Raw genomic sequence first — 13,988 nt, 5'->3', positions numbered from 1 at the left:
CTGGGGTCATACGACCTCAGCCAGGTGTCTATCTAGCCTCCTTTTGAAGACCTCCAAGTTACGTGAGAGTACCACCTCCCTTGGCAGCCCATTCCAGATTCTGGCCACCCTTACTGTGAAAAATTTCTTCCTAACGTCTAACCTGAATCTACTCTTCACTAGTTTGTACCTGTTATTCCCAGTTACTCCTAGGGGTGCCCAGGTAAATAACACATCTCTGTTGTCCTCCCTTGATAAACTTATAGGCAGCTACAAGGTCTCCCTCAGACGTCTCTTGTGAAGGCTGAAGAGTTCCAGATCCCTCAAACTCTCCTCGTAGGATCTTGAACAGAGGCCACTAATCGTATGAGTGGCCCTCCTCTGAACCCTCTCCAGATTCTCCACATACCTCTTGAAGTGCGGCACCCAAAACTGTACAGAGTACTCCAACTGCGGCCTGATCAATGCCGCAAAGAGGGGGAGCATCACCTTCCTTGATCTGTTGGTCATGCACCTGCTTATGCACGACAAGGTGCGATTGGCTTTGTTGATGGCTTAGTTACACTGCTGGTGCATGTTCATCTTAGAGTCAACTATGACTTGCATTTGTCTTTGGGCAGAATGCAACAGGATGCAATTTAACATTGATTCAACCTGTCCAGATCAGCCTTTATCTGCTCCCTGCCCTCCCGTGTGTTAACTTTGCCCCGTAACTTGGTGTCATCTGCGAACTTGGACAGGGTGTTCTCCACACCCTCGTCCAAATCGCTGATGAAGATATTAAATAGCACCGGTCCAAGGACTGAACCCTGAGGGACACCACTGCCCACCTCCTTCCAGGCTGAAAATGACCCATCCACCCCTAGTCTCTGGGTGCCAGTTGGCCACCCACCTGATTGTATAAGCATCCACTCCACAGCTTGCTAGCTTCCTTATGAGAATAGGATGCGAAGCTGTCGAAGGCCTTCTTAAAATCCAGATAGATGACATCTGCCTCAGCTCCTGCGTCTAGGTAGTGTGTGACCTGGTCATAAAAGGCTATAAGGTTTGTCAGGCAGGATCTACCTGTGACAAACCCATGCTGGTTTCACTTCAGCATCATTTTCCCTGCTAGGCCTTCACAAATGATTTTTTCCAGTGTTTTCCCGATGATAGAGGTAAGACTGACTGGCCTAAAGTTACCCGGCTCATCCCTCCTCCCCTTCTTGCTCTTTTCCAGTTCTCAGGGACCTGGCTGGAGCACCATGAGTGCTCAAAAAGCCATGCTAACAGCTCAGCTATGACACTTGCCAGTTCCTTCAGCACCCATGGAGGTCATCCAGGCCTGCTGACCTTTACCCATCCAATCCCTCCAAGTGCTCCTTCACTAAGTCAGCACTAACTGTTGGTGGTCTAGTGCCTCCCAAACATCTATGTATGTTCAAGTTGAGTGAATTGTCTTGGCCAGTACTTAGGAATACTGAAGCAAAGAACTCACTGAAGAGCTCCGCTTTTTCCCTTTGTCTGTTACCAACTGCCCTGATTTGTCCTGCAGGGGCCCTATGCTACTGTGGGCCTTCCGCTTGCTCGCTAGGTATCTGTAGAAGGACTTTTTATTGTCCTTGATTGTTGTAGCCTGCCTAAGCTCCAGCCCTGCTTTGGCCTGCCTAACTGATTCCCTGCAATAGCTCACCAGGAAGGTATATTCCTTGGTGGCTGCACCCTGCTTCCACTCCCTGTAAATTTCTCTGCCACCAGTCTTTTCTGGAGTTCCCTGATCAGCCAAGGGGGCTATTTTGTACCCTTGTCCCCTGTTCTGCAAAATGGGATAGTCTCCTTTTGTGCCCCAAGGATCACTCCCTTCAGAAACTGCCAACCCTCCTGGACCCCCATTTGCTCAATGCTTTTGAGTTCAGCCACCTCACTAACTAGCCTTCTAAACTTACTAAAATTGACCCTTCTGAAGTCTAACACTTTAGCCTCGCTGGTTATTTTTCCCACCCTTCGCTGGATTGTGAATTTGACCAAATGATGGTCACTATCTCCCAGGTTACTGTGTACTTGCAGGTTACCCACAAGATTGTCCCCAGTTGCTAAGACCAGGTCTAGCAAGGCATTACCCCTAGTGGAACTGGACACCTCCTGGGTTAGGTGGAGGTCCTGCATGCAGTTTAAGAACCTACGTGAGCAGTTTGATTTAGCCATCTGCTCTTCCCAGCAGATTTAGGTCCCCCATGAGCACAGCCTCTCTCACCTGAATGGCCTCAGAGCTGCCTGGAGAATACCAGGTCTAGCTCATCATCCTGATGAGGAGGTCTATAGTAGACCCCCACTACCAAGTCCTTTTCCCCTGGACCCTCTTGTATCCTAATCCACAATGCCTCAGTATTCCCCTCCTCTACCCCCACCTTGATGATGGAAGATGTGTACTGCTCCTTGACATAGAGAGTTACACCCCCACCTTTTTTCCCCACTCTCTCTCTCCTATACAGCCTGTACCTCTCGATGCCAATCGCCCAGTCGTGAGTAGAATCCCATCATGTTTCCATTAAGCCAACCAGGTTGTACTGGGTGCTAGCAAGTAAGAGTGTGAGCTCCTCCTGTTTATTCCCCATACTCCTGCCATTTGTGTAAAGACACATTAACCCCCAATGGAAGCCCTTGGTGCCCCTTTGCCTCGATGTCCAATGTGCCTGTTAGAGCTTATCTGGTTTGATCTGGTGCCTTGTTTGTGGCTCACCAAACTTAGGTTCTCCTCGACCACCGGTTCCCTGTCCCCTGTTGAACCTAGTTCAAAGCTCTTCAGAGGAGATCAGCCAACCTGTAGGAGAACAGACACTTACCTCTAGGAGAGAGATGAAGATCGTCCCATTCTAGGAAGCCTTCTCCCTGGAAATGCTGATCTTGGCTGTGGAATCCAAATGAGTTCGGTAAATATTGGGAACTTCTCAACATGTGTTGTCCTAAAGTACTCTATTGGAGGATAAGGGGGCTCTGTATGTTTATACCTGATGAGAATCTTGCCTTATATTATAAGGTGCATATATAAATAATATATAAAGTAAACACACACAATTTTGTTGTGTATTTTGTATTTTCACTCCAATTTCCCTTATAAGAGCCTCACCACCTTCCTCAGTTTTTTTCTAGTGTAATTATGGGTGTATTGATATATTTATTCCTGCTCAGTTGTTTAATACATTTCCAGTAATAACCCTGGGATTTCTTCAGCCATTATTATTATTTAATTTCACTGAAATTTCAGGGTATCCTATCAAGCTTTTAATATGATTTAACCATGACTTCTTCCATTTCCATGAAAATTATCTCTCTCATATATAACCAAAACTGAAGAATTTACAAGTATTATCTGGGATATAACTGGATTCTCCATTTTGATAAAGTATCTTTGCCAACTTAGAGCATAGCTTAGATATGATCCTTTTTCAATATTTGACCATGTTATTAGGGGGACTGAGTGAACTAGAAGAATTCAGAGCTAGCAAACTAGTGAGGTTCTTGGTCAAACCCTGTGGTATTTGAACCACAGTGAGTATGGTATAAAGGAAATAAGAGCTACAAAGATGCTATTGTTTCATTAGATATCTTGGGCACAAGGATCTCAGCACTATTACATATAGTTAAGCTTGAAAATAGCATTCTGTTAGTATGCTTTAGTATATATTTTCATACCTTGCTGTGAAAGATATAGCTTTTCCTATAAAGAGAAATATTATAAATGGCAGTAAGAAGAAAAGTCTAGTAAATACTGCTGAATATGTTAACAGAACATTCAGACTAGGGCTGCATGAAGCTTCAGTAGATTATTTGATTTGGAGGAGATTCAGCCTGATTTGATGGGCAAATTTCCAAATCCAGATCGAATCAGGAGACCCGTTAAAAGGTCTGAATAGAACTGGAAGTCTCCAAATCAATTCAGAAAAGGTTCAGCACAGCTTCAGAGATTCAGCTATAGACTAAACAGGCAGTAGTCTTTGATGCTGAACACAGCTGCATCCAGCTGGTAAGTCTCTTGTGGTGGACAGAGGGAGGAGGGAAAGTGGGGCGGGGGCAGTTCAATGCTCCCACACCAAGGGAAGTATTGGGGCTGAGGCTGGACCCAGGCTGGGGCAAGTGCTGCCCAGGGATGGGGTGGGGTGGATCGCGCTGCTGTACGCCACCAGTCTGGGAGCTGCTTGTGTGGTAACTTGTCCAGTGGCTTTCACTGCTGCTCCTGCCACTGGTCCATGAGGGTAGAGGGCAGGGACATGTGCCCCAGGGTCTGAGCGGGGCAGGCACGGCTGGGCCTGCTCTAGGCAAAAGGCAGAAGGTGCTGGGAGCAGGGGGCTATGCCCCCGCCCCACTTGCTCAGCCAGTGTGGGGCTGGTGCAAGACTGAGCCACTGTGTTGCCTCCAGACAAGTGGCACGCAGCAACAGAAACTGGCCCAGCTTCCCCACACATCACAGATAAGCAGCGGCTTTGCTCTGGCTGGGCAAGTGGCAGTGGGCATGGGAAAGGCATGTGCCACCCAAAAACTCACTGCAGCCCCCCCATAACCCTTGCTCCACCACCTTCCCCACCATGATCTGGAGGCACACACCTGCCCCCCTCCTCCCAACCATATGCCCTGCTGCTACTTGTCTGGAGGCAGCACAGGGGCTCAGTCTTGTGCCGGCTTCACACTGGCTGGGCAAACAGCAGCAGGGCATGGGGGGATTTGCCACCTGAAAATTCACTGCAGCCTCCTCATAGCCCATGCTCCACCAAATGCCCCACCCTGATCTGGAGGCACATGCACCCCAACCCCTACATGCCTTGCCATCGCTCACCCAGCTGAGGTGAAGCTGCTGCTCATCTAGAGGCAGCAAAGGGGCTCAGTCCCATGCCAGCAGTGGAAGCAGTGGTGTGCGCCACTGGACAAGCCATGACATGAGCAGCTCCCAGACCAGCAGCACACCGAGTTGTGAGCCGCCCCACCCCCTCTTTGGCCTGTGCTGTACTGCAGGTGGCAAGCCCCCACTGCCAGGCTGTGCTCCATGGGCTGGGTGGAACCAGGGCTCTTCTCCATGTAGCCAGCCCCTGTTGCTGGGTTGCAGTCTGTGGGGCACGTAGAGCCAGGCCTGTGCTTTGGGCAGCAAGCCCCCTCTGCTAGGCTGTGCTCTGTGGGGTGGGGTGGGTGGATCCAGGGCTGCAGTCAGGACAGCAAGCCCCAGCCACATCCCGGAGTGCAGCCCTGGCCCCACCTGCCCTGCAGAGTACAGCCTGGCAGCAGGTGACTGGGGCTAGCCTCCCAGAGTGCAGCCCTGGCTCTGCCCACCCCATGAAACACAGCCTCGCAGTGGGGGCTTGCCACCCTGAGCACAGCCCTAACGAGGGAATGGGTGGGGCAGCTCAGGCTCCTGTATGCCAGCACTCCAGGAGCTGGTAGTATGGTGGCTTGTATGGTGGCTTTTGCTGCTGCTTTCGTTGCTGGTACAGGAGGGCATGGGGTAGGGGCATGTGCCCCAGGATCTGCGCAGGGCTGGGACTGCACTGGGCAAAAGGCAGAAGGCACTGGAAGCGGGGGCTATGCCCCACTGCTGGTTGCCCAGCCATTGAGGGGACAGCACAAGACTTAGCCACTGCACTGCCTCTGGACAAGTGGTGCACAGTGGCAGGAGCCAGCCTGGCCTCCCCACACCTCACGGATGAGCAGAAGCTTTGCCTCGGCTGAGTGAGTGGCAGCAGGGCTTGCGGGGCATGTGCCACCCAAAAACTCACTGCAGCAGCCCTGTCACCCACACTCCACCGCCTACCCCACTTCATCCGAGGGCACATGCCCCCCCCTCCACACATGCCCTGCTGCCGCTTGTCCAGAGACAGTACAGGGGCTCAGTTTCACACTGGCCCCACACCAGCTGGGTGATCAGCATCAGGGCATGGAGGGGGCACGTGCCACCCAAAAAATTACTGCAGCCCCCCTATAGTCCTCACTCCATGCCTGCCCCACCCTGATCTAGAGGCACATGCACCCCCAACCCCACATGCCTTGCCACTGCTCACCCAGCTGGGGTGAAGCTGCTGCTCATCTGGAGGCAGAAAAGGGGCTTAGTCTCCTGCCAGCCCTGCACCAGCGGGGCGAGCAGTGGTTGGGCATAGCTCCTGTTCCCAGTGACTTCAGCCTTTCACTCCGCACAGCCCCAGCCCTGCTGGCCCACACAGATACTGGGGCACACACCCCTGCACCATCCAAATCTCCCCATGTACAGTCCCCCTGAACAAGCTGCCACACGAGCAGCTCCTATACTGGTGGTGCACAGCAGCATGAGCCACCCCACCTGCTCCCTGGATGGTGCTTGCCCCACCCCACTTCCCAGCTCCAGCCCCAGCCCCAATCCCTCCCTCACTGTGGGGGCATTGATCTGTCCCCCATGCCCCTTCCCTCCTCCCTCCACCCACCACAGCAGACTTACCAACTGGAGGCAGCTGTGTCCAGTGTTGAGGACTGCTGCCTGTCTAGTCTATGGCTGAACATCTGAAGTAGGATCGAATCTTTGGATCCAATTCGGCTGAATTGAATCAGGACAGTGATTTGAGTCACTAAATCAAATCACTGTCCCTCCAAATCAGCCGAATCCAAATCCAAAGTGAATATTTGCCACTTTGCATACGCCTAATTAAGACTATGTACAGACTATTGAGACTATGTGTTTTAAAAAGCAAAGGCAAAATTCTCAAAATTGGCTACTGATTTTTGTGTCTGGTTTTGGGGAGGCTAGATCAAGTTAAAAATTACCACCTGATTTAAGGTAAGTTAGGATAGGGGGACTAGTGGGGGCGGGCAGGCTTGGAGGGATCAGGGGCTAAGCAGGCGCTGGTGGGGATTGGGTGGTACCTGAGTGATTGAAGGCAATGTCAGTGTAGGGATTGAGGGGATCAGGAGGGCAAGCAGAGTCTGTGGGAAGGATCAGGGGGTCAGGCAATGTCCACAGGGGGATTGGAGGGAACGGGAGGGGGCAAGCAGATTTTTCATGAAGGACTGGGGGGAAGAAGGGTATGTGGGGGAATCTGGGGTGTTGGTAGGGTCTTGGAGGCTTTGGTGTGATCAGGGGACTCGCAGAGGAACATGGGCCGCCAATGTGGGGATGTGGTCAGGAAGGCTAACCGCACCTTGTCATGCATCCACAGATGCATCGCAAGCAGGTCCAAGGAGGTGATCCTCCCCCTCTATGCGACATTGGTCAGGCCGCAGTTGGAGTACTGCGCCCAGTTCCAGGCACCACACTTCAGGAGGGATGTGGACAGCATTGAGAGAGTCCAAAGGAGGGCCACTCGCATGATAAAGGGGCAGCAGGGCAGGCCCTATGAGAAGAGACTAAAGGACCTCCTGTCCAGCCTCCACAAGAGAAGGCTGAGAGGGGATTTGGTGGCCATCTATAAACTTGCCAAAGGGGACCAGCAGGCAATGGGAGAATCCCTGTCCCCCCAAGCACTACAGGGAGTAACAAGGAATAATGGCCATAAGTTGATTGAGAGTAGATTCAGACTAGATATCGGGAGGCGCTACTTCACAGTCAGGGCAGCTAGGATCTGGAACGAACTTCCAAGAGAAGTGGTACTTGCCCCTACCCTGGGGGTCTTCAAAACTAGGCTAGATAATCACTTAGTCAGGGTCTTTTGACCCCAGCATTCTTTCCTGCCCATGGCAGGGGGTCGAACGTGATGATCTGCTCAGGTCCCTTCTAACCCAACCAACTATAAAACTAGGGTTGACTGGGGGGTGGGGTGGGGTGGAGGTAGGGAAGGGATCTTTTCCCTCCATGAAATGGGCTATTTTTAGGCCTCAGATCCCTCTTACCCCCAAATGAACAACACCCCCTTAGTGAATCAACCCCTCCCACCCCTTCCCTCAACCTAAGTTATTTCCTCAGCTCCCAAGATTGGAGAACATGAGGAGTAGCTTGTGGGATGGGGGTGTTTGGTGGGCTCAGGGGGAGGGGAGCTGGCTGGTCTATGTGGGGGGGCATTGTCCATCTGGCAGTGGGAGAGAGTGATGGGAGCTAAAAATATTCTAGTGCGAGGGGAGAAGGTAAGAAAATCTGGCCCCTAGGGCTGGGGCCAGTGGCTGGGCTTTTCCAGCTCTGGGGCTGCACTGGGAACTGTGCAGAAGTTCAGTTAGATCAGTCTCTCTGGACCCAATATAATTTAGACTACTTGGACATATACTTAACTTAGATGAAGTCAGATATTTTTAGATTGATCTAATTGCCTTGAACTTCTGTACTATTGGTACTTAGATTGACTTAACCTGGGATCTAAGCATAGGGGCTGTACTTGGGAGAACTAAGTTAGATTGGGTGGCCATTTTTAACATGGTTTAACCTTCCCCTAACCTGCCAGGAGGTCTGTATGTACCCTAAAGATATCACAGTTAAAATACAGGCAGGATTTAGTGGCACATATAGTGAGTTGGGGTTTTGTTTGGGATTTTTTTGTTTGGTTTTTTTTTGAGTGGGGGCTGGAGGAAACACAGAATTTCCCATTGTCTTTGAAAAAAAGTAAAATGTTATCTAACAGTTTAGTTGCAGGTTAGCATTTAAATAGTTATAAGTAAGTTTTGAAAGTGGTATACTTGGATAGGCCAAGAATAAATTCAAAATCTTAGTGCTGCTCTTATTTTGATGGTGATTTTTTTGTTTTTCTATTTTTTCATCCAGTTGTGTTTACAGACTAGTTCAACTCTGCTTTATTTTGTTATGGCTCTGTCTCCATAATGGATAAATACTGATACTTCAACAATACATTTTCCAGCTTGACCATTGATTTTGTGTGCCTCTGTTCCTTGGCTATATAGGTTTTGGGGAGAACATAGGGCTACAAGGATGCCATCTTCCTTGGCATGCAGCAACTTAGATGGTCATAGTTTTTTTTAGAGGATGGCTACTAGGCACTTCCTGACAACTGGTTCATTAAGCTTTCTCAGTCTGAACACCTGAAAAAACAGACACCAAACTCACTAGCCAATTTTGAGAATTTTTCCTTTGCTTTTTTAAATAAATGGAAAACTCAGACTAATATAGCATATAGAGAAAATGCAAAGGAAATAAAAAACTTAGAGATCCATATTTTTAAAAATGCAATTACTTTATACTTGTTTTTTGTTTCTTTCATGCTTACTATAGTTTTATATTTGAGGAACACAGGGACAAGTTGGGGGGAAAAAAAGGGGTTTTGCATTGTGTTTTCAATGGCAAGTCTTTATGAATCCACTAACTGAAAGAACATTGTTTCTGCCTGAAGCCTTATGTCAGGAAAATTAAAACATATTGCTGCTATTAAGAAGTTGTAAGATATTGGATAGAGAAACATAAGTCTCTACTAGAATCTTAACAGAGTCCAGGGACCATGCTCAGATGTTTTTCAAACAAGAGACAAAAGCACTATTCATCTGTGAAGATTGGTTGATTTTAATAGATTTTGTTGCATTCCTGTTCAAACCATAAGTAATTATAGGGGGATATTTCCTTTCCACTTAAAATACCTGATTCTTCCCCATTTAAAAAAAAACAAACCTTTAGGAAGAAGCTGAGTCTGGCATTTTTTTTAAACAAAATGTAATTAAAAGTAAAAATGCAGGAAACCATGTAAACAATATACAATAACAGAAACTGCTTAATAATAAGCAGAATTTCTGCTCACTGTGGGAGACATTTAAGCAAAAAGTTCTGGAAACTCTATTTAAAAAAAATAGGTTCCTAGAAATAGATCATCTTGTCAGTTTGAGTCATTCACTAGGCTATGAATTATGTGCGCCTCTGGTGGCTGGGGGGGGCATGGCGGCAGCAGGAGCATGGCGGCAGAATCGGGGGAGCTCCCGCAGATGTCACTGGTACTGTCGGCAGTAGCAAGGAGGAGGGGGTGGTGAACGCCAACCAAGGGACCACCCACAGCCACCATTGGCAGCTTTGGCAGCAGCCAGCAGGGATTGCAGACTGCCCACAGACACCACTGGCAGTCTTGGCAACAGGGTGGTGAGCAGCGACTACCTGCAGGTGCTGCTGACAGTATCAGTGGTGCCTTTTTCTTAGGGGTGCACATGCATCCGCATGCACCCGCTATGTGTCACCCCTGCGGTAGGCTGTTCTTCATATGGGTTTCAAGATTATGTTTGGCCCCTTTCTTATGTCTGGAAGAGGAAGCAGTGTGAAGATGGCTCATTTACTTGCTATAAAGTTGACTAACTTGTGTAATTCTCAAGCAATCCCCTCAGCCTGGCCATAGGAGCAGTCTTACTTGGTTCAAAGTGGAAACACTGCAAGCTTTCCTCATTAGAGGTAAATGCTTTGGCTCATAAGGCTTTTAAAGATAGAATTTGTTAAATAGGGTTTGGGGAGAACTCCCATCTCCTATCTCAGAAGAAGTTACCAAGAGAAATGTGGAAGTAATGTGAACAGGAGCTTTATAGCTCACAATTTTTCAGAGAACATTAACATGCAACCTTTATATGAATGTTTCAGTGGCCCTAGTGAATCAAATGGAAATGTACTTTTAGACCTGGATGTGTGGTTTATTCAGAATTTCCTGATATGTAGTGTGAAATTTTCCACATTTGTAAAGCCATAAACTCAACAACAACAAAAAAGAAATACTTTGTCCTTTTTTTAGAAGAGAAACAAGTAAGACATTTGTACTCTGATGTATTTTTGTAAAACACTGATTATATGTTATGATTTTACTGTATCTGTTATGAAGTTAATTAGTGACTCTGATAAATTAAATAATACCTGGCTGGGTGTGTGTTTGTTGTTGTTAATTTTCTATAAATTCTTTTGAAGAATTGATTGCAGGGCATGTCACTGTAAAATACTCTGTGCCAACTTGCATGCAAGGAAATGAAGACAACAAATCAGCATTCTCTCTGGAAATCTGAACTTGGAAAGTCTAGAGTATAGCTATCTAGAAGGTGTACAGTGTGGTTGACATTCTGTGCTGAGTTTCTAGGATGTGCACTCAAAGGTAAGACAAGATGCAAATGCAGTCATCAATCAATGCTGTGCCTTCAGGATTCTAGGCTGTTCTAGAGACTTGGGTAGATCCTGGCAGAACTGTTGCCCCCAGGCTGTTCTTCAGTCCCAAACCCCACCAGATCCCTTATAGCAGTTATGTCCTGACTCTGTCCTACATGTAATGTAGATTGCAGAGCACTAGCATATGTGTAGGGATTACTCTGTGGGACAAATATACATCTATTAGTGCTCAAATTTACCTTTTCAAAATTACATGTTCTCATTATATGTACCATAATTACTTGAATAGAAAATGACCCTGATTATAGGATGACCCCCCCAACAATTAGATTCTATACATAGAAAATTTATCATTTTTAAATAATTTTCCAGGCAGAGAATTAAATTATTGGAGGTCTGCCTTGCATTTGCCCCCCCCTCCCACTGAAACAGCAGGGAAAATAAATATGGGGTATGGGGAAAGGGTCAGGGGACTTTTTGCTTTCTGCTTCCCCCTCCGCTTTTTCCCCTGGCAGCCCTTTCCCTTTCTCCTTACTGGAAGATCCTGCTCTACCTGAGCACATGGAAGTAAGGAGCAAATTTGAAAACAATAACCTTGAAATTAAACATGGCTGTAGAAGTTTGCATATAGTAACCATGCAGTTAGTTTATCCAGAATTGATGCATATTACCTTTTTTTTTAAACTGCTGCAGTTCTTACCACAGGTACTCTATTAACATACTTTGAGCACCACTTTGGCACCTAGTTATAAGTAGTACAAATTATGCATGATATTAGTCCAAAGCCAAAAGCTTGTAATTTATCACATACTTCATTGGGTGCCCTCCCACCCCTCCCAAGTCAACAGCATTTCATGCTACAGTGACAACTCAGCACTTCTCGGTGGGGGGGAGGGTGTACTCAAGACTCAAGATACCCCCCACAAAGGAGCCATGTGCTAATTAGCCCCCACTCATGACTTGAACTGGCTGACCTTGTCAAAAGTCCTGGGATACTCCAAAAATGTATTTGCAGATCAGGCTCAGGGCAACCTGATCCAGCTTCACCACATGGAAGGCAGGACCATACTAATCATATTGTGCCAGTCTGAGAGAGGGGTCAACAAAGGGGTTCTGGGTGAACTGTCATGGCTCACCATGGCTTGAAAAAGAGTCATCAATGAGGGGTACTGTGCTTAATGGGCACTACCATAGGTCTTGTTCACATGGGTTGCACTGACCTGTCTTATCATCAGTGTCTTGGTCTTGTCTTTCTCATCATCTTCTTCTGTCTTCCTGTATTACTAGTACATTTAAGACCACATCTGGTGGAGAGGGGTCTGGCATAGATTTTTTCAGGGGCAAGCCCTCTGAGGAGGGCAGTGGGTGAGGGTATGGGTATGGAGATAGGTGCCCAGGTGTACTGACACGTGGTGCTGTGTAATAGATTTTTAGTGTGCTTTGATTTGCCAAGTGAACCACAGGGGCTACTTGGCAGAGTGTTGAAAGTGGAGGTATATAGAAATAAATATTTTTGCAAAAAAAAAATAAAAAAAATCAGTGTCTTGGCCTTCTCATAAACAGACACTCAGATCCCACAGTAGAGGACTGTATTAAAATGGGGCTGAGTGAAATGTACTGGTGCTATAGAAAGACAGAAGAGGACAATGGGAAAGACATGGCAGACCTCATATGGTGGAGAGGGGACTGGCATAGTCTTTTTCAGAGGCAAACCCTTTGAAAGAGCAATGAGTGATAGCATTGGAATGTGTTGGGTGCATGGTGCGAACTGTGTAATGGGACTACAATTGTTTAACTGTCAAAGTATGTTTTGAGCTGCCAAGTGAACCACTGTGGTCACTTGACAGATTGTTACAAGTAGTTATATAAATATTTTTGCAAATGTCTTGGCCTTTTGGCTGAGATCAAATGTACCATTTTTGGCACCAAGGGGAGGGTGTTAGGGATGGCTCTGGCCCTTTTTTGGTGCCAGCCTGGTACTGCAGTACCTCCAGGCCTGATTCCAGTTCCTTGCAGACATGGGCAACTGGTGCCTCCCAAGTCAGGGCAGGGGGGTACCAGTGAGGCACGACTGGGGCAGGGTCCCCCACTGGCCAGCTGGCGGCTGGAGGAGGGGGCAGTTAGGTGCAGCCAATTTTAGGGGGACACTAGTGCTCTCCATGCCCCCCTACCAGCCAGAGCACTCGCTGTCAGGAGGGCACCAGTGCTCTCGAGGGAGGGGGGTGGGACATGTACCCACCGTGTCTCCCCCTACACAACACCTATGCTTACAGAGGGAACTCCTGCCCACTTTTTTTAAGAGCCACAAAAACAGTTTCCAATCAGCATGTTTGCCCAGTGTGGGCCATGTGTTTTATAGGCATGCTTAATGTAGGCTGCATTTAATCAACTTCATAGTTGGTTTCTATTGCAGAGCACATGCTGCTTTTGGGATCAGTTTAATGATAGACAATGTATTTAATGAGGTTTTATTGTATGCAATTGTAAGCTGAGGGGCTTTTTCCCATGCCAGCTGAGGAAAGGGGGACCTCATCTTATATTCAAGTAAATATCGTACCTTTCAATACAAATGTGCTACTAAATGTCATGCCACTGAGAACAGTGTCATTTAAATGGCTGTTTACTTCAAAGAACCCCAACTGTAGGTTCTGTAACATTGAAATAGTTGATGAATGAGGCAATTAGAAAAAAAATCTTTTTGTACAGGCCTCAGAGCAGATCCTGCCATCTATGTTTTTAGGGTAAACATTTTTCAGTGTTGATGCTAATATGGTGATTTTTTCTAATAACTGGTACCTAGCAGGGCTTAAAATGCCCTCAGTCTGGGAAGCGTCTCAAAGGGTAGAGCAAAGAGCAAAATACAGCAGCCTCTGAAAGTATTTTGCACTAGAAATTTTAACTAGGGGAATGAGCACTCTCTCTGTCCTAAAGGAATCATCACAAGCAGTTGAGAAACTATCTCACTCTCCTGTTCCAGTCTGTTCTTGTCTTCTTGACTGAGATTCCCATTGCAGTGGTGGCT

This window comes from Alligator sinensis, unplaced genomic scaffold, assembly GCF_000455745.1.
Source record: "Alligator sinensis unplaced genomic scaffold, ASM45574v1 scaffold247_1, whole genome shotgun sequence".
Classification (NCBI taxonomy): Eukaryota; Metazoa; Chordata; order Crocodylia; family Alligatoridae; genus Alligator; species Alligator sinensis.
This window is presented reverse-complemented; position numbering follows the sequence as displayed.